Source organism: Hypanus sabinus, chromosome 8 (genome assembly GCF_030144855.1).
Source record: "Hypanus sabinus isolate sHypSab1 chromosome 8, sHypSab1.hap1, whole genome shotgun sequence".
NCBI classification, from domain to species: Eukaryota; Metazoa; Chordata; class Chondrichthyes; order Myliobatiformes; family Dasyatidae; genus Hypanus; species Hypanus sabinus.
The window spans coordinates 832,274-850,512 of NC_082713.1; the positions used below are offsets into that span (position 1 = coordinate 832,274).

An 18,239-nucleotide genomic window follows, 5' to 3' on the forward strand; every position below is an offset into this window, starting at 1 on the left:
AAGACCCAATCGCTGCAGCTCCCCCCACCCTCCCCACAACCCTCTAACAGTATCCTGCAGACCTGCAACCTAAGAAGATCTTAGCATTCATCCGTGTCTGGTGTCTTGTGCAATCTCAATTTTAATGATTGTCCAAATGAATAAGTATCAATTTATATTCATAATGTTCCCATGGACACACTGGCATAGTATATCTACATTACTGCTGCTTAATCATCAAGAAACACTCTTATGTTGCTGTACCACAAAACATTCCAAAACTCTTCAGATTATCTAACAGTCTGTAACCTGTCTACAGCAAGGCCCAAAAATATTCAAGTACAGGCCGGCATTTCCATTGCACAAATAGTGGGCACTAACCATTCAGCCTATCAAGTCTGTACTGCAATGTAGCTGGTCTCACTCCCACTCAACATTGCAAGTACTTATCTTGTTTGCTGGGTTGGAGGGGCAGGATAACTGACAGTAATCAATCAGTCACAACACAGAAACAAACCCTTCATCTGAACTCAATACACACAAAATGTTGGGAGGAACTCAGCAGGTCAAGCAGTATCTATGGAAACACCATTTCGGGCCGAGACTCTTCTTCAGGATTGGAAAGGAAGGGGGAAGAAGCTAGAATAGAGAGTAGTGGGGGGAGGGGAAGGAGAACAAGGTAGAAGGTGATAGGTGGAGCCAGATGGGTAGAAAAAGTAAAGGGTTGGAGAAGGAGGTATCTGATAGGAGAGGAGAGTGGACCTTGGGAGAAAGGGAAGGAGGGGGCGGCACTAGGGAGTGGTGATACGTAGATGAGGAGAAGAGGTTAAAGGCCAGAGTGAGGAAAAGAAGAGGGAAGGGGAGAAGGAAAAAGAAAGCAAAAAAAAGGAGAAATCGATATACATGCCATCAGGTTGGAGACTACTTAGATGGAATATGAGGTGTTGCGCCTCCAACCTGAGAGTGATCTCATCATGGCAGAAAAGGAGGCCATGGACTTGACATGTCAGAACAGAAATGGGGATAGAAATTAAAATGGTTGAGCACTAGGAAATTCTGCTTTTGGTAGACAGAGCAGAGGTATTACATTCCAACTCTCATGTCAACCATGGCACCTTCCTGACTCCCTGAGTTCTTCCAGAATGTTGTGTGTTGCTCAAAATTTCCAATATCTGCAGAATCTCGTGTCTATTTTAAGCTTTCTTATTCTATTTCCCTCCACCAAATCCTCTGGCAGCTGGTTCCGTATGTCCTCCACTCTCTTTGTGGGAAAACTTTTCCCTTAGGTACCTCTTAAATCTTTTCCCTCTCACAGTAAACTTGTGCCCTCTTGTTTTATCAGAATCAGGTTTATTATTACCGGCATGTGACATGAAATTTGTTAACTTAGCAGCAGCAGTTCAATGTAATACATAATCTAGCAGAGAGAAAAAAAATAAAACATAGAGAATCATGGTCTGATCAGGGACAGTCAGCATGGCTTTGTGAAGGGCAGATCGTGTCTAACAAGCCTGATAACAGTTCTTTGAGGAGGTGACCAGGCATATAGATGAGGGTAGTGCAGTGGATGTGATCTACATGGATTTTAGTAAGGCATTTGACAAGTTTCCACACGGTAGGCTTATTCAGAAAGTCAGAAGGCATGGGATGCAGGGAAGTTTGGCCAGGTGGATTCAGAATTGGCTTTCCTGCAGAAGGCAGAGTGTTGTGGTGGACGGAGTATATTCAGATTGGAGGGTTGTGACTAGTGGTGCCCCACAAGGATCTGTTCTGGGACCTCTACTTTTCGTGATTTTTATTAACGAAGGGTGGGTTGGCAAGTTTGCAGACGACACAAAGGTTGGTGGTTTGAAGATAGTGTAGAGGATTGTCAAAGATTGCAGAGAGACATTGATAGGATGCAGAAGTGGGCTGAGCACTGGCAGATGGAGTTCAACCCAGAGAAGTGTGAGATGGTACACTTTGGAAGGACAAACTCCAAGGCAGAGTACAAAGTAAATGGCAGGATACTTGGTAGTGTGGAGGAGCAGAGGGATCTGGGGGTACATGTCCACAGATCCCTGAAAGTTGCCTCACAGGTAGATAGGGTAGTTAAGAAAGCTTATGGGGTGTTAGCTTTCATAAGTCGAGGGATAGAGTTTAAGAGACGCGATGTAATGATGCAGCTCTATAAAACTCTTGTTAGGCCACACTTGGAGTACTGCGTCCAGTTTTGGTCACCTCAGTTTAGGAAGGATGTGGAAACATTGGAAAGGGTACAGAGGAGATTTACCAGGATGCTGCCTGGTTTAGAGAGTATGGATTATGATCAGAGATTAAGGGAGCTAGGGCATTACTCTTTGGAGAGAAGGAGGTTGAGAGGAGACATGATAGAGGCATACAAGATATTAAGAGGAATAGACAGAATGGACAACCAGCACCTCTTCCCCAGGGCACCACTGCTCAGTACGAGGACATGGCTTTAAGGTAAGGGGAGGAAAGTTCAAGGGAGATATTAGAGGAAGGTTTTTCACTCAGAGAGTGGTCGGTGCGTGGAATGCACTGCCTGAGTCAGTGGTGGAGGCAGATACACTAGTGAAGTTTAAGAGACTACTAGACAGGTATATGGAGGAATTTAAGGTGGGGGGTTATATGTGAGGCAAGGTTTGAGGGTCAGCACAACATTGTGGGCCTTAGGGCCTGTAATGTGCTGTACTATTCTATGTTCTATGTATAATAATAATAAATAAACAAGTAAATCAATTGTGTATATTGAATAGATTTTTAAAAACATGCAAAACAGAAATACTGTATATTAAAAAAATAGTGAGGTAGTGTTTGAAGCATCAATGTCCATTTAGGAATTGGATGACAGAGGAGAAGAAGCTGTTCCTGAATCACTAAGAGTGTGCCTTCAGGCTTCTGTACTTCCTACCTGATGGTAACAGTGAAAAAAGGGCATACCCTGGGTGCTGGAGGTCCTTAATAATGGATGCTACTTTTCTGAGACACTTTTTTAGATTCCACTATCCTGGGAGAGAAAAAGAATGAGACTACTTTCCCTATTCATTCTATACATATATCAAGAGCAAGAGGTTAACTAGGGAGAGGGTAGAGCCACTCAAGAAGAAAGGAGTCCTTAATGAGTACCTTACATCAATTACCAAGGAGATGGACATGGAGGACAAGGAGATCAGTGCCAAGTGTATTAATAAGTCAGAGCATTTCAAGTTAAAAGAGGAAGTAGTGTTGAGTCTCTTAAAGAGCACTGAGGTGGATAAATCCTCATAGCCTGATGGGACATAGAAACATAGAAAACCTACAGCACAATACAGACCCTTTGGTCCACAATGCTGTGCCGAACATGTACTTACTTTAGAAATTACCTAGGGTTACCCATACCCCTCTATTTTTCTTAGCTCCATGTACCTATGCAGGAGTCTCTTAAAATAAATTATCATATCTGCCTCCACCACCATCGCCGGCAGCCCATTCCGCGCACTTACCAACTCTCTGCGTAAAAAAACTTAACCCTGACATCTTCTCTGTACTTATTTACAAGCACCTTAAAACTGTGCCCTCTCGTGTTAGCCATTTCAGCCCTGGGAAAAAGCTCTGACTATTCACACGATCATGCCTCTCATCATCTTATACACTTCTATCAGGTCATCTCTCATCTTCCACCGCTCCAAGGTGAAAAGGCCGATTTCACTCAACCTACTCTCATAAGTCACGCTCCCAATCCAGGCAACATCCTTGTAAATCTTCTGTGAACCCTTTCTATAGTTTTCACAAATTTCCAGTAGTGAGGTGACCAGAACTAAGCACAGTACTCCAAGTAGGATCTGACCAGGTCCTATATAGCTGTAACATTACCTCTTGTCTCTTGAACTCAATCCCACGGTTGATGAAGGCCAATGCACCGTATGTCTTCTTAACCACACAGGCAACCTGCGCAGTAGCTTTGAGCGTCCTATGGACTCGGACCCCAAGATCCCTCTGATCCTCCATACTGCTAAGAGACTTAGCAGTAATACTATGTTCTGTCATCATATTTGACCTACCAAAATGAACCACCTCACACTTATCTGGGTTGAATTCCATCTGTCACTTCTCAGCCCAGTTTTGCATCCTATCAACGTCCTGCACACCTGACAGCCCTACGCACTATCCCAACATCCCCAACCTTTGTGTCATCAGCAAATTTACTAACCCATCCCTCCACCTCCTCATCCAGGTCATTTAAAAACATCATGAAGAGAAGGGATCCCAGAACAGATCTCTGAGGCACATTACTGGTCAGCAACCTCCATGCAGAACATGACCCGTCTACAACCACTATTTGCCTTCTGTGAGCAAGCCAATTCTGGATCCTCAAAGCCAGGTCCCCTTTGATCCCATACCTCTTTACTTTCTCAATAAGCTTTGCAAAGAGTATCTTATCAATGCCTTGCTGAAATCCATATACACTACATTTACTAATCTATCTTCATCAATGTGTTTAGGCACATCCTTAAAAAATTCAATCAGGCTCGTCAGGCACGACTTGCCTTTCGCAAAACCATGCTGATTATTCCTAATCATATTATGCCTCTTCGAATGTTCATAAATCTTGCCTCTCGGAATCTTCTTTGTCAAATTACCAACCACTGAAGTAAAACTCACTGGTCTATAATTTCCTGGGCTATCTCTACTCCCTTTCTCGAATGAGGGAACAACATCTGCAATCCTCCAATTCTCTGGAACTTCTCCCATCCACATTGATGATGCAAAGATCATTGCCAGAGGCTCAGGAATCACCTCTATATACCAGATATAGCCTGGTATATCTTGTCCAGTCCCAGTGACTTATACAACTTGATGCTTTCCAAATGTTCCAGCACACCTCTTTCTTAATTTCTATATGCTCAAGCTTTTCAGTATGCTGTAAGTCATCCCTACAATCTCCAAGATCCTTTTCTGTAGTGAATACTGAAGTAAAGTATTAAGTAACACACACAAAATGCTGGTGGAACACAGCAGGCCAGGCAGGATCTATAGGAAGAAGTACAGTCGACGTTTTGGGCCGAGACCCTTCATCAGGGCTAACTGAAAGGAAAGATAGTAAGAGATTTGAAAGTAGTGGGGGGAGGGGGAAATGCGAAATGATAGGAGTAGACCGGAGGGGGTGGGATGAAGCTAAGACCCTTCATCAGGACTCGCTGTCAACGTTTCGGGCCGAGATCCTTCGTCAGACAAGACGTCGTGTTGCTTGAATTTCCAGCATCTGCAGATTTCCTCATGTTTGCCTGATAAGGGGGATGCTGTTGTAGTCTGGCGTATTGACTTCTACCTTGCCAAGGCACAGTGACAACTCGTTGATACCTCCTCTTATTTACCCCTCGATCATGACCCCACTAAAGAGCACCAGGCCATTGCCTCCCACACCATCACCAACCTTATCAGCTCTGGGGAGCTCCCATCCACTGCCACCATCCTCATATTTCCCACACCCTGCACTTCTCATTTCTACCTCTTACCCAAGGTCCACAAATCTGCCTGTCCAGGTAAACCCATTGTCTCAGCTTGCTCCTGCCCCACTGAACTCATTTCTGCATACCTCGACACTATTTTATCCCCCCTTGTTCAATCCTTTCCACCTATGTTCGTGACACTTCTCACACTCTGAATTTTTTCAATGATTTTAAATTCCCTGGCCCCCACCGCCTTATTTTCACCATGGATGTCCAGTCCCTATATACCTCCATCCCCCACCAGGAAGGTCTCAGAGCTCTCCGCTTCTTTTTGGATTCCAGACCTAACCAGTTCCCCTCTACCACCACTCTCCTCCATCTAGCGCAATGAGTCCTTACTCTTAATAATTTCTCGTTTGACTCTTCCCACTTCCACCAAACTAAAGGTGTGGCCATGGGAACCCATATGGGTCCCAGCTATGCCTGCCTTTTTGTTGGCTTTGTGGAACAGTCCATGTTCCAAGCCTATCCGTCCCCCACTTATCTTTCGCTACATCCTGCACGCATGCTGAGCTCATTGACTACATTAACTTTGCCTCCAACTTTCACCCTGTCCTCAAATTTACCTGGTCCATTTCTGATACCTCCCTACCCTTTCTTGATCTTTCTGTCTCTGTCTCTGGAGACAGCTTTTCTACTGATGTCTACTAAAAGCCTACGGACTCTCACAGCTGCCTGGACTATTCCTCTTCCCACCTTGTCTCTTGCAAAAATGCCATCCCCTTCTCATAATTCCTCCATCTCCGCCACATCTGCTCTCAGGTTGAGGCTTTTCATTCCAGGACGAAGGAGATGTCTTCCTTTCTTAAAGAAAGGGGCTTCCCTTCCTCCACCATCAACTCTGCTCTCAAACGCATCTCTCCCATTTCACGCATATCTGCTCTCAACCCATCCTCCTGCCACCCCACTAGGGGGTCCTCACCTACCACCCTACCAGCCTCAGGGTCCAACATATAATTCTCCATAACTTCCGCCACCTCCAATGGGATTCCACCACCAAGCACATCTTTCCCTCCCAGTCTTTCTGCTTTCCGCAGGGACTGCTCTCTATGCGACTCCCTTGTCCATTCGTCCCGCAATCCCTTCCCACCATCTCCCTCCCAGCACTTATCCTTGTAAGCGAAACAAGTGCTACGCCTGCCCTTACACTTCCTCTCTAACCACCATTCAAGGTCCAGACAGTCCTTCCAGGTGAGGCAACACTTCACCTGTGAGTCAGCTGGTCTGATATACGGTGTCCGGTGCTCCCAGTGTGGCCTTCTATATATTGGTGAGACCTGACACAGACTGGGAGACCGTTTCACTGAACACCTATACTCTGTCCGCCAAAGAAAGCAGGATCTCCCAGTGGCCAAACGTTTTGATTCCACAGCCCATTCCCATTCTGATATGTCAATCCATAGCCTCCTCTACTTTCTAGGTAAAGCCACATTCAGGTTGGAGGAACAACACCTTATATTCTGTCTCGGTAGCCTCCAACCTGATGGCATGAACATTAATTTCTCTAACTTCCGTTAATGCCCCTTCTCCCCTTCTTACCCTATCCCTTATCTACTTATCTATATTTTTTTCCTCTCACAATCACTCCTTGCCTGCTCTCCATCTTCCTCTGGTCCTCCCCTCCCCCTTTCTTTCTCCCTAGGCCTCCCATCTCATGATCCTCCCCCCCTCCAGCTCTGTGTCCCTTTTGCTAATCAACTTTCCAGCTCTTAGCTTCATCCCTCCCCCTCCTGTCTCCTCCTACCATTTCGGATCTCTCCCTCCCCTTCCCAATTTCAAATCTTTTACTATCTCTTCTTTCAGTTAGTCCTGACAAAGGGTCTCGGCCGGAAACATCAACTGTACTTCTTCCTATAGATGCTGCCTGGTCTGCTGCGTTCCACCAACATTTTGTGTGTGTTGCTTGAATTTCCAGCACCTGCAGATTTTCATATTTGAATATTTATATTCGTGTTTACATATTCATTAACTACTTCCGCTACCTCCTCCAGTTCCATACGCACTTTTCCACTGTCACACTTGATTGGTCCTATTCTCTCACAACTTATCCTCTTGTTCTTCACATACTTGTAGAATGCCTTGGGGTTTTCCTTAATCCTGCTCACCAAGGCCTTCACAATGCCCCTTCTGGCTCTCCTAATTTCATTCTTAAGATCCTTCCTGCGAGCCACATAATATTGTAGATCTCTATCATTACCTAGTTTTTGAACCCTTTGTAAGCTTTCCTTTCCTTCTTGACTAGATTTTCTACAGCCTTTGTACACCATGGTTCCTGTACCCTACCATCCTTTCCCTGTCTCACTGGAAGGTACCTATGCAGAACACCATGCAAATATCCCCTGAACATTTGCCACATTTCTGCCACACATTTCCCTGAGCACATCTGATCCCAATTTATACATCCAAGTTCCTGCCTGATAGGTTCATACTTCCCTTTACTCCAATTAAACATTTCCCTGACTTGTCTGCTCCTATCCCTCTCCAATGCTATGGTAAAGGAGATAGAATTGTGATCACTATCTCCAAAATGCTCTCCCAGTGAGAGACCTGACACCTGACCTGGTTCATTTCCCAACACCAGATTACGTACAGCCTCTCCTCTTGTAGGCTTACCTACATATTGTGTCAGGAAACCTTCCTGAACACACCTAACAAACTCCACCCCATCTAAACCCCTCAATCTAGGGACATGCCAATCAATACTTGGGAGATTAAAATCTCCCACCATGACAACCCTATTATTATTACACCTGTCCAGAATCTGTCTCCCTATCTGCTCCTCGATGTCCCTGTTACTATTGGATGGTCTATAAAAAACACTCAGTAGTTATTGACCCCCTTCCTGTTTCTAACTTCCACCCACAGAGACTCTGTAGACAATTCCTCCATGAATTCCTCCTTGTCTACAGCTGTGACTCTATCTCTGATCAGCAGTGCCATACCCCCACCTCTTTTGCCTCGCTCCCAGTCTTTTCTGAAACATCTAAAGACTGGCACTCGAAGCAACCATTCCTGCCCCTGAGCCATCCAAGTCTCTGTAATGGCCATAACATCATAGCTCCAAGTCATCCACTTTGTTCTTTATACTCCTTGCATTAAAATAGACACATCTCAAACCATCAGTCCGAACACATCCCTTCTATATCACCTGTCCATCTTTCCTTTCACACTGTCTACAAGCTTTTTCTATTTATAAGCCAACCACCTCTTCCTCCGTCTCTTCAGTTCGGTTCCCAACTCCCAGCAATTCTAGTCTAAACTCTCCCCAATAGCCTTAGCGAACCTGCCAGGATATTGGTCCCCCTGGGATTCAAGTGCAACCCGTCCTTTTTGTATAGGTCATGCCTGCCCCAAAAGAGTTCCCAAAGATCCAGAAATCTGAATCCCTGTCCCCTGCTCCAATCCCTCAGCCACACATTTATCCTCCACCTCACCCTATTCCTATACTCACTGTCACATGGCACAGGCAGTAATCCTGAGGCGACTACCTTTGTGGTCCTGTTTCTCAACTTCCTTCCTAACTCCCTGTAGTCTGTTTTCAGGACCTCCTCCCTTTTCCTGCCAATGTCGTTGGTACCAATATGTACCACAACCTCTGGCTGGTGTCCTTCCCACTTCAGGATATCTTGGACGCAATCAGAAACATCCTGGACTCTGACACCTGGGAGGCAAACTACTATCCGTGCTTCTTTATTGTTGCCACAGAATTGCCTATCTGATCCCCTAACTATAGAGTCCCCTATCACTGCTGCCATCCTTTCCTTTCCCTACCCTTCTGAGCCACCGAGCCAGACTCTTTGCCAGAGGTGTAGCCACTGTTGCTTCCCCCAGGTAGGTTGTCCCCCCGACAGTACTCAAACAGGAGTACTTATTGTTAAGGGGGACAGCCAAAGGGGTACTCTCTTATATCTGACCCTTGTTCTTCCCTCTCCTGACTGTTACCCATTTCTCTGTCTCCCGAGGCCCCAGTGTAACTAATTACCTGTAGCTCCTCTCTATTACCTCGTCACATTCCCTGACCAGACAAAAGGTCATTAAGCTGCATCTCCAGTTCCGTAACCCGGTCCCTAAGGAGTTGCAGCTCGATGCACCTAGTGCAGATGTGGCTGTCCAGGAGGCTAGGAGTCTCCCAGACATCCCACTTCCAAAACCCAGTCCAGAACACTGGCCTCACAGACATACTACCTATTCCTATTCTCCACAAGTACCTTCACAAGTACAATGTACCTTCCATTGGGAGAGATTCATCCGGAAAGTCATGAGGCATGGGATCAGTGGAACCTTGGCTGTTTGGATAAAAAATTGGCTGAAAGGAAGAAAGCAGAGGGTAGTTGTGGAAGGAAAGTATTCTGCCAGGAGGTTGGTGACTAGTGGAGTGCCGTAGGGATCTGTCCTGAGACCCCTGCTATTTGTGATTTTTATAATTGACCTGTATGTTGAGGTGGAAGGATGGGTGAGTAAGTTTGCGGATGACACGAAGATTGGAGGAGTTGTGGATAAAGCTGCAGGCTGTTGAAGGTTCCAAGAGGATATAGACAGGCTGCAGAGTTGGACAGAAAAATGGAAGATGGAGTTCAATCCGGACTAGTGTGAGATGATGCATTTTGGAAGGACAAACCAGAAGTCTGAGTACAGAATTAATGGATTCATGGTGATTAATGATTAATGGTAGAGGCCCAAAACGTCGGTTACTCTTCTCTCACAGATGCTGCCTGACCTGCTGAGTTCTTCCAGCGTCGTGTACATATTCTATGGATTAATGGTCTGTTACTTAAAATTGTGGATGAACAAAGGGACCTTGGGGTTCAAATCCACACATCCCTCAAGGTCGCTGCACAGGTTGATAGGGTGGTTAAGAAGGCCTATGGGATGCTAGGCTTCGTTAACAGGAGGACTGAGTTCAAGAGTAGAGAGGTCATGTTGCAACTCTACAAATCTCTGGTGAGACTGCACTTAGAGTATTGTGTTCAATTCTGGTCACCTCATTATAGGAAGGATGTGGAAGCTATGGAGAGGGTGCAGAGGAGATTTACCAGGATGTTGCCTGGTTTGGAGAACAAGTCATATGAAGCAAGGTTAGCAGAGCTGGGACTTTTCTCTTTGGAGCGTAGAAGAATGAGAGGGGACTTGATAGCGGTCTACAACATTATGAGAGACATAGCTAGGGTGGATAGTCAGTACCTGTTTCCCAGGGCACCAATAGCAAACACCAGAGGGCATATGTCCAAAATTAAGGGAGGGAAGTTTAGGGGAGACATCAGGTGTAAGTTTTTTTTTTACACAGAGGGTTGTGGGTGCCTAGAATGACTTGCCAGGGATGGTGGTGGAGGCTAAAACATTAGGGGTATTTAAGAGCCTCTTGGACAGGCACATGGATGAAAGAAAAGGGTTATGGGGTAGTGTGGGTTTAGTCCTTCTTTTTAAGGATTATATGGGTTGGCACAACATGGAGGACTGAAGGGCCTGTACTGTGCTGTAGTGTTCTATGGTTCTATGGTACCTTGCCTCAACCCGTTATTGCTGAAGCCCCACTGAGCCAAAGCCCTCCTACTCTGACTCCCTCTACTCCAACACCTGCTCTATAAAACTGTCTTCTTTTTAAATTCTTCCCACTGGACCTGCCCTTCATGAATTTGGGACCAGATTTGCTCTCATCTTCTTGATAATGGCCCTTCTTGCAATAATTTTTAATCCTGAATTGATATCTATGTTTTTCTGAGCTATATATATTACACAAATAATATAAAATCTAAGTGTATACCTCCAATTGGTCACCAGGGAAAAATTATAAAAAGACACAATCTAAACAATAAAGTAAGTCTGTCTGTCTGTCTGAGAGGAGGAGGGTTGAGCATCCTATATAAAAAGAACAGCGCTATAGAAACACCAACAGAAGTGCTAAAAACCACACCTCTGGAAGAGAAAGGATGGGCTACACCTGAGGATAACTTGAAAGAGTGGCCCAGGATAGAGGACTCTGTCAAACTGCTGTCAACAGCATATGTCCTGGTTGGGTTGATGGACTAAGAAGAAGCAGAAGAATAAATAAGTTGGTATGATCGCACAGCCATTACAATAATTGAAAAGTGACTTAGATTGCGAACTCATTTTATTGTTTAGTACTACCTGTCAGTGCCTAAGAATAATGTGAGCTCCCTTAATGACTATCACCCAGCAGCACTCACATTTATGGTGAAGAAATGCTTTGAGAGGTTGGTCATGGCTGGAATGAACTGCTGCCTCGGCAAGGACCTGGACCCACTGCAATTTGCCTATCGCCACAAAAGGTCAACACATGGACAATACAAACACCTATGTTAGGATGCTGTTTGTTAACTATAGCTCATTATTCCCATAGCCTTGATCGATAGCTGCAGAATCAGGCCCTCTGTACCTCGCTTTGCTAACTTTAAATTTGCTGATGATACAAACATTGTTGGTAGAAATTCAGATGGAGATGAGATGGCATACAGAAGCAAGATATATACCAGCTAATTGAGTGGTGTTGCAGCAACAACAGTCTTGCATTCAGTGCCAGTAAGATGAAAAAGCTGATTGTGGACTTCAAGAAGGGAAAGACAAGGGAACTCGAATCTATCCTCATTGAGGGATCAGAAGTGGAGGGAGTGAGCAATTTCAAGTTCCTGGTGTCAGGATCTCTGAGGAGCTAACCTGGTCCCAACGTATCAATGCAGCTATAAAGAGGGCAAGACAGCAGCTATATTTCATTAGGAGTTTGAAGAGAGTTGGTTGGTCACCTAAAATACTCAAAATCTTCCACAGATGTACCATGCAAAACATTCTGACAGGCTGCATCACTGTCTGGTATGTGGTGGGGTGGGGGGGCATTACTGCACACAGGACCAAGAAAAGCTACAAAAATTAGTCAGCTCCATCTTGGGTACTAGCCTCTGTAGAATACAAAACATCTTCAAGGAGCAGTAGCTCAGAAAGGTTATGTGCATTATTAATGACCCCCATGACGTAGGGCATGCCCTCCTCATTGTTACTGTCAGGAAGGAGGTATAGAAGCCTGAAGGCACATACTCAGCAAAACAGAAACAGCTTCTTTCCCTCTGCCATACAATTCCTAAATGGACATTGAACCCATGAGCACTAGCTTACTTTAAAAAAATATATTTACTTCTGTTTAGCACTATTTTAATCTATTTAATTTAAAAATATATACTTGTAATTTATTTATTCTTTCTTTTTATATTATCATGTATTGCATTGTACTGCTGCTGCTAAGTTAACAAATTTTGTGACATATGCCAGTGACAATAAACCTGATTCTTATTCTAATATTCAGAAGAGAAGGGAAAGATGGAAAAGGCACAACACGCTTTATATTAAAGGCTGGACAATGAAGATAGGTCAGAAAATCAAACATGAGAATATGTTTACATGGAATTAAGATACAACATGGGGTAGGAAAAGTTGGGACCTGTAAGTATCAGAATCGGGTTTATTATCACCGGCATGTGACATGAAATTTGTTAATTCAGCAGCCGTAGTTCAATGCAATACATAATATTAAAGAAGAAAAAAACAAATAAAATAATAAATAAATTTACAGTATACATATATTGAATAGATTAAAAATGTGCAAAAAACAGAAATAATTGTACATTAAAAAAGTGAGGTAGTGTTCATGGGTTCAATGTCCATTTAGGAATTGGATGGCAGAGGGGAAGAAGCTGTTCCTGAATCACTGAGTGTGTGCCTACAGGCTTCTGTACCTCCTACCTGATGGTACCAGTGAGAAAAGGGCATGCCCTGGGTGCTGGAGGGCCTTAATAATGGATACTTCCTTTCTGAGGCCCCACTCTCTGAAGATGTCTTGGGTACTTTTTCTGCAGCTTCTTTAGTCCTGTGCAGTAGCCACCCCACCCCACCCCATACCAGACAGCAAAGCAGCCTGTCAGAATACTCTCTACAGTACAGCTATAGAAGTTTTTGAGTGTATTTGTTGACATGCCAAATCTCTTCAACTTCCTAATGAAGGATGTGGAGAATGAGGAGAGGGTGCCAAACAGATTTCCCAAGATATTGGCTAAATTAGAGCAAGAGCTGTAAGGAAAGCTTGGATGAACTTGGGTTGTTCTCCCTAAAGTTGGATGCTGAGGGGCATCTGATAAGACCATAAGACATAGCAGCAGAATTAGACCATTCAGCCCATCAAGACTGCTCTGACATTCCATCATGGCTGACTTATTATCCCTCTCAACCGCAGTCTCCTGCCTTCTCCCTGAAACCTTTTGGATGCCTTTACTAATGAAGAACCTACCACCTTCCACTTTAAATACACCCAATGACTTGGTCTCCTCAGCTGTCTGATAAAAGTTTTTAAAATTAAGAGAAGCAGAGATAGAAACATAAGAAATAGGAGAGCAGGAGTAGGATAGAGAGTCAGAATCTTTACCCCAGGGTAGGAACGTTAAAAACCTGAGGGCATGCTTTTAAGATCGGGGGGGGGGGGGGGAAGAGTGGAGTTAAGGGAGTTTAAAGGCAATGTGAGGAGCAAGTTTTTCATCTGGTGAAGTTTAACAGGCATGCAATGAAGATGAAGACAGAGGGATAATAATGATACACAGGAAGAGGGCATTTAGTATAAATTAGCATTAAGACTGATACAATACTGTGAGCCCAATGGCCTGTCCCATGTTATATTGTTCTAAACTGACAAATGTGATAAATTTTTCAGATCTGTACTGGTTGGACAAAGGTAAACAGTCAATGTTATTCATTACACTATCAAAGAATCTGTGATAATACAAATAAACTCTTCTTGGGTTTCCAGCTGGGTACAGGTATAGATTTTAACCGAGGTTTCGATGACACACTCTGCCATCTTCATCAGGGATCAGGCCTGGGCATGTCTAGTCCCGTGCTATTTATACCCCAGTAATCCATCCCTCCTGATTGGTTAGTCCTCATCCAATCACGTTTCCATTGTCCCACCTTGTTTACAATCGAATTCCAGTTCTTACTTAGAGCGAGACGTTTGTCTTTGTTAAAATTATTTTCCTCTAGCTTTATTTTAATTGCTTCCTTCATCAGGCGGTCCCAAAAACCTTTGGCGTAGCACAATAGTTATGTTCCATCGAAGTCAATCCTATGGCCACTATGAATGCAATGTTCTGCTACCACCAACTTCTCGGGATAAACCAAATGGTTACATCTCCAGTACGAGTTTCCACCATGCATCCCACCTGGCTGATATATGTTGTTCCACATTCACAGGGAATCATGTAAACGCCACCCATTCTGTATCCCAGGTCATCTTTGACCCACATAAACTGTGATTTGAGTTTCCTTACAGGTTTGTGAATGGAATTAATCTGGTATTTCTTCAGGATCCTGGAAATATAGAAAAGACCACAGTAGCAACAGGTTCCTCCACGTTTATAGGTTTCCTGGTTTTTCCATCAGCCCTTTTAAAGGCCCAATTAATTTCATAGAACATAGAATAGTACAGCACAGTACAGGTCCTTCGGCCCACAGTGTTGTGCCAACCCTTAAATCCTGCCTCCCATATATCCACCACCTTAAATTCCTCCATATACCTGTTTAGTAGTCTCTTAAATTTCACTAGTGTATCTGCCTCCACCACAGACTCAGGCAGTACTTTCCACGCACCAATCACTCTCTGAGTAAAAAAAACCTCCTCTAATATCCCCCTTGAACTTCCCATCCCTTAAAGTCATGTCCTCTTATATTGAGCAGTGGTGCCCTGGGGAAAAGGTGCTGGCTGTCCACTCTATCTATTCCTCTTAATATCTTGTATACCTCTATCATGTCTCCTCTCATCCTCCTTCTCTCCAAAGAATAAAGCCTTATCTCCCTTAATCCCTGATCATAATGCATACTCTCTAAACCAGGCAGCATCCTGGTAAATCTCCTCTGTACCCTTCCCAATGCTTTCACATCCTTCCTAAAGTGAGGTGACCAGAACTGGACACAGTACTCCAAGTGTGGCCTAACCAGAGTTTTATAGAGTTGCATCATTACCTCGCGACTCCTAAACTCTATCCCTCGATTTATGAACGCCTACAGCCCATAACCTTTCTTAACTACCCTATCTACATGTGAGGCAACTTTCAGGGATCTGTGGACATGTACCCCCAGATCCCTCTGCTCCTCCACACTACCAAGTATCCTTTACCTTGCAGCCATTCTGTAGAAATATCATGTGTAATTGTTTTATTTCCTAGTGAATACTCTCCAGTCCGAGATATATTTTACAGGGTTAATCAAAGTAGAAAGAACAGCTCTGCATTGGGAGGTGTGTTGGTGGTTGTTATTGTTGAGGTACAAGTTTGTGTGAGTGGGTTTCCAATAGATGCCATGTCCGAGGCTACTGTCTGGTTTCCGTCATATTAGAATGCCCAGGAACAGAAAGCAACCATTCTTCTCCACCTCCATCGGAAATTCAATGTTTGGATGTATGCTATTTATACTAAAGTTTGTTAAGATCGATACCTGTACCTAGATGGAGCCTGAGAAGAGTTTATTCCTCATATATGCCGGGAAAGTACTTGACCCTTAATCTGTGATAAGGTGCCACACGAGAAATTAGTCCACAAAATTACGCATGGACTGACACTGCTTAACAAAGTAGAGATTAAAGTTTCATTTTATTTGTCACATGTACATTGAAACACACAGTGAAACGTGATGTTTTGCATCAATGACCACACATGGATTGTGCAAGTGTCACCACACTTCCAGCACCATAATAGCATTCATTTATTTAGCAATCCAGTGAGGAGTAGGCCCTTCGAGCCACACTGCCCCAGCAACACCACAACCCCAATTAACCCTAACCTAATCATGGGACTACTTACAGTGACCAATTAACCTACCCAGTATGTCTTTGGACTGCAGGAGGAAACAAGAGCAGGCAGAGAAAACCTAAGCATTCTATGGGGTGGACGTACAGATTCTCTATACAGAACAGCACCAAAATTGAACTGCAGAATGCTGAGCTGTAATAGTGCCACATTAAGCTCCATGCTACTATGGTGCCCATACTCAGCCTGTGATAGAGTTCAATGGAATCACTATCCAATGACCCAGCTATTTACAATCTAATATCATTGATTACATAAGAAATAGGAGCAGGAGTAGGCCATATAGCCCATCACGCCTGCTTTGCCATTCAATAAGATCATGGCTGATCTGGTCACCTCCACCTATCTGCCTTTTCCCTATAACCCTTAATTCCCCAACTATGCAAAAATGTTTCTACGCAAAAAAAAAAAAATTTGTACGGCAACCAAGTTTAACACAATTTGCTGATAAATACAAAACTGTGTGGCAGCACAAGTCACCAGGATGCAACATTTTAGGAGGGTGTGGATGTAGACAGGAATAGTGAATGGATCAGGATGTGCCAGATGGAATATAGCTGAGAAAACGTGAGGTCATCCATTTTGGTACAAAAAAGCAGAAACGTGGAGTTTGTTTCTAAGCAGTGGAAGACCCAATTGTGATAATCAGTGGGATCTGCATAACCTTGTTAAAGAAGTCACTGGTTAACCTGTAAATACAACAATCAGGAAAACAGTCTCATGTCCTTTAACAGATGAGGATTTGGATACAAGAATAGAGGCAGCACACCCTATTATGTGTACAGATCTGGTCTCCTTAACTAAAGTTAAAACTTGACTCACTGCTCACAAAAGAGGGAGTGCTACAAAGTTTCACCCAACAAAGAGAAAGATGCTAGAATTCTAAAATAAAAGAGAAAATGTTGGAGACACTTGGGAAATCAAGTAGCACCTGATCGATTCTAGGGTCCTGGATATTTATGCGTTCCTTTAGTTAGAATGACTGGTACCACCTGTCATTGTCATAAGAGGCTAGAAGTGTACAGATGAACCATTTCAGGCCACACAACTGGAACAGCCACGTAAGTGCTTTGGCGACAAGAACAGAACAGTGGTGTTCTGCAGCAACTGACATCCAAAGTCGTTCTACAATCAACAAGACTCAAAGATAGAGGCGTAATGGAACACCTGCCTGGATCAACTCTCACCACTCAAGACTAAGCGGGGGACGTCACTGTCACTACCTACTTAACCTACATAATCACTGTCTCCACTGCCCACAAATGTAGCTTCAGTCTACATTTGTAACGCCCATAAAATAATCGCCAAAGCTACAATAACAACCGAAAGACACTCAATGACAACAACCTATAAAGGCATTAACGCCTTCTTATACATGTTGTGGGAACAGAGCACTGGCGATAGTTCGACTGGAGGGAGTGCCGAACAGACTCAAGCGAACGGCCCGGTGCCGGCGAGGGATCGCTCCGCCGACGAAGGAGCACAACACGGGGGCCACCGACCACCCTTGTCCGATGCCGCGCGAGTTTCTTATCCCGTAGCCTGCACCTGAAACCCAGTGCGAGCGAAGGGGAGCAGACTGCGGTCCTGATACGCTCCACCTACGCCAACATCGGCACATCAGAGCACAACCTTTCTTACCCGCTCCGCCACCGATTCCGCAGCGTCCCTCAGCCGTGGGGGCCGTCGGGATCCTGGAGGACCAGCGTTCCTCCGGCGCTGACGTCAGTGAGTGGGGGGGGGGGGGTGCGGATATCGGGAGCAGCGGTTCCAGCCTTTGGAGGATCCTCAGCGGTAAAGGAAACATTTTCACACTCAAGTCAGGGAAATCAAGCTCTTGAAAATATTTAAGGGAAGTGAGAATTCTGAGGCACAAAAGACGAGAGTAGGAATATGCTTCGAAGGGTCAGCA

General features: G+C 44.4%; 1 protein-coding gene across 5 annotated transcripts in view; it reads right to left on the minus strand.

Moving 5' to 3' along the window:
- Positions 1-18,039, minus strand: part of mospd1 (motile sperm domain containing 1) — a 97,617-nt gene extending 79,578 nt beyond the window's left edge. For all 5 annotated transcript variants that reach the window (XR_009513471.1, XR_009513472.1, XM_059976652.1 and 2 more), the window contains exon 1: positions 17,969-18,039. The gene's annotated coding sequence lies outside the window, so the exon portion shown is untranslated. The remainder of the gene's footprint in view (positions 1-17,968) is intronic.
- Positions 18,040-18,239: the final 200 nt, after the last annotated feature.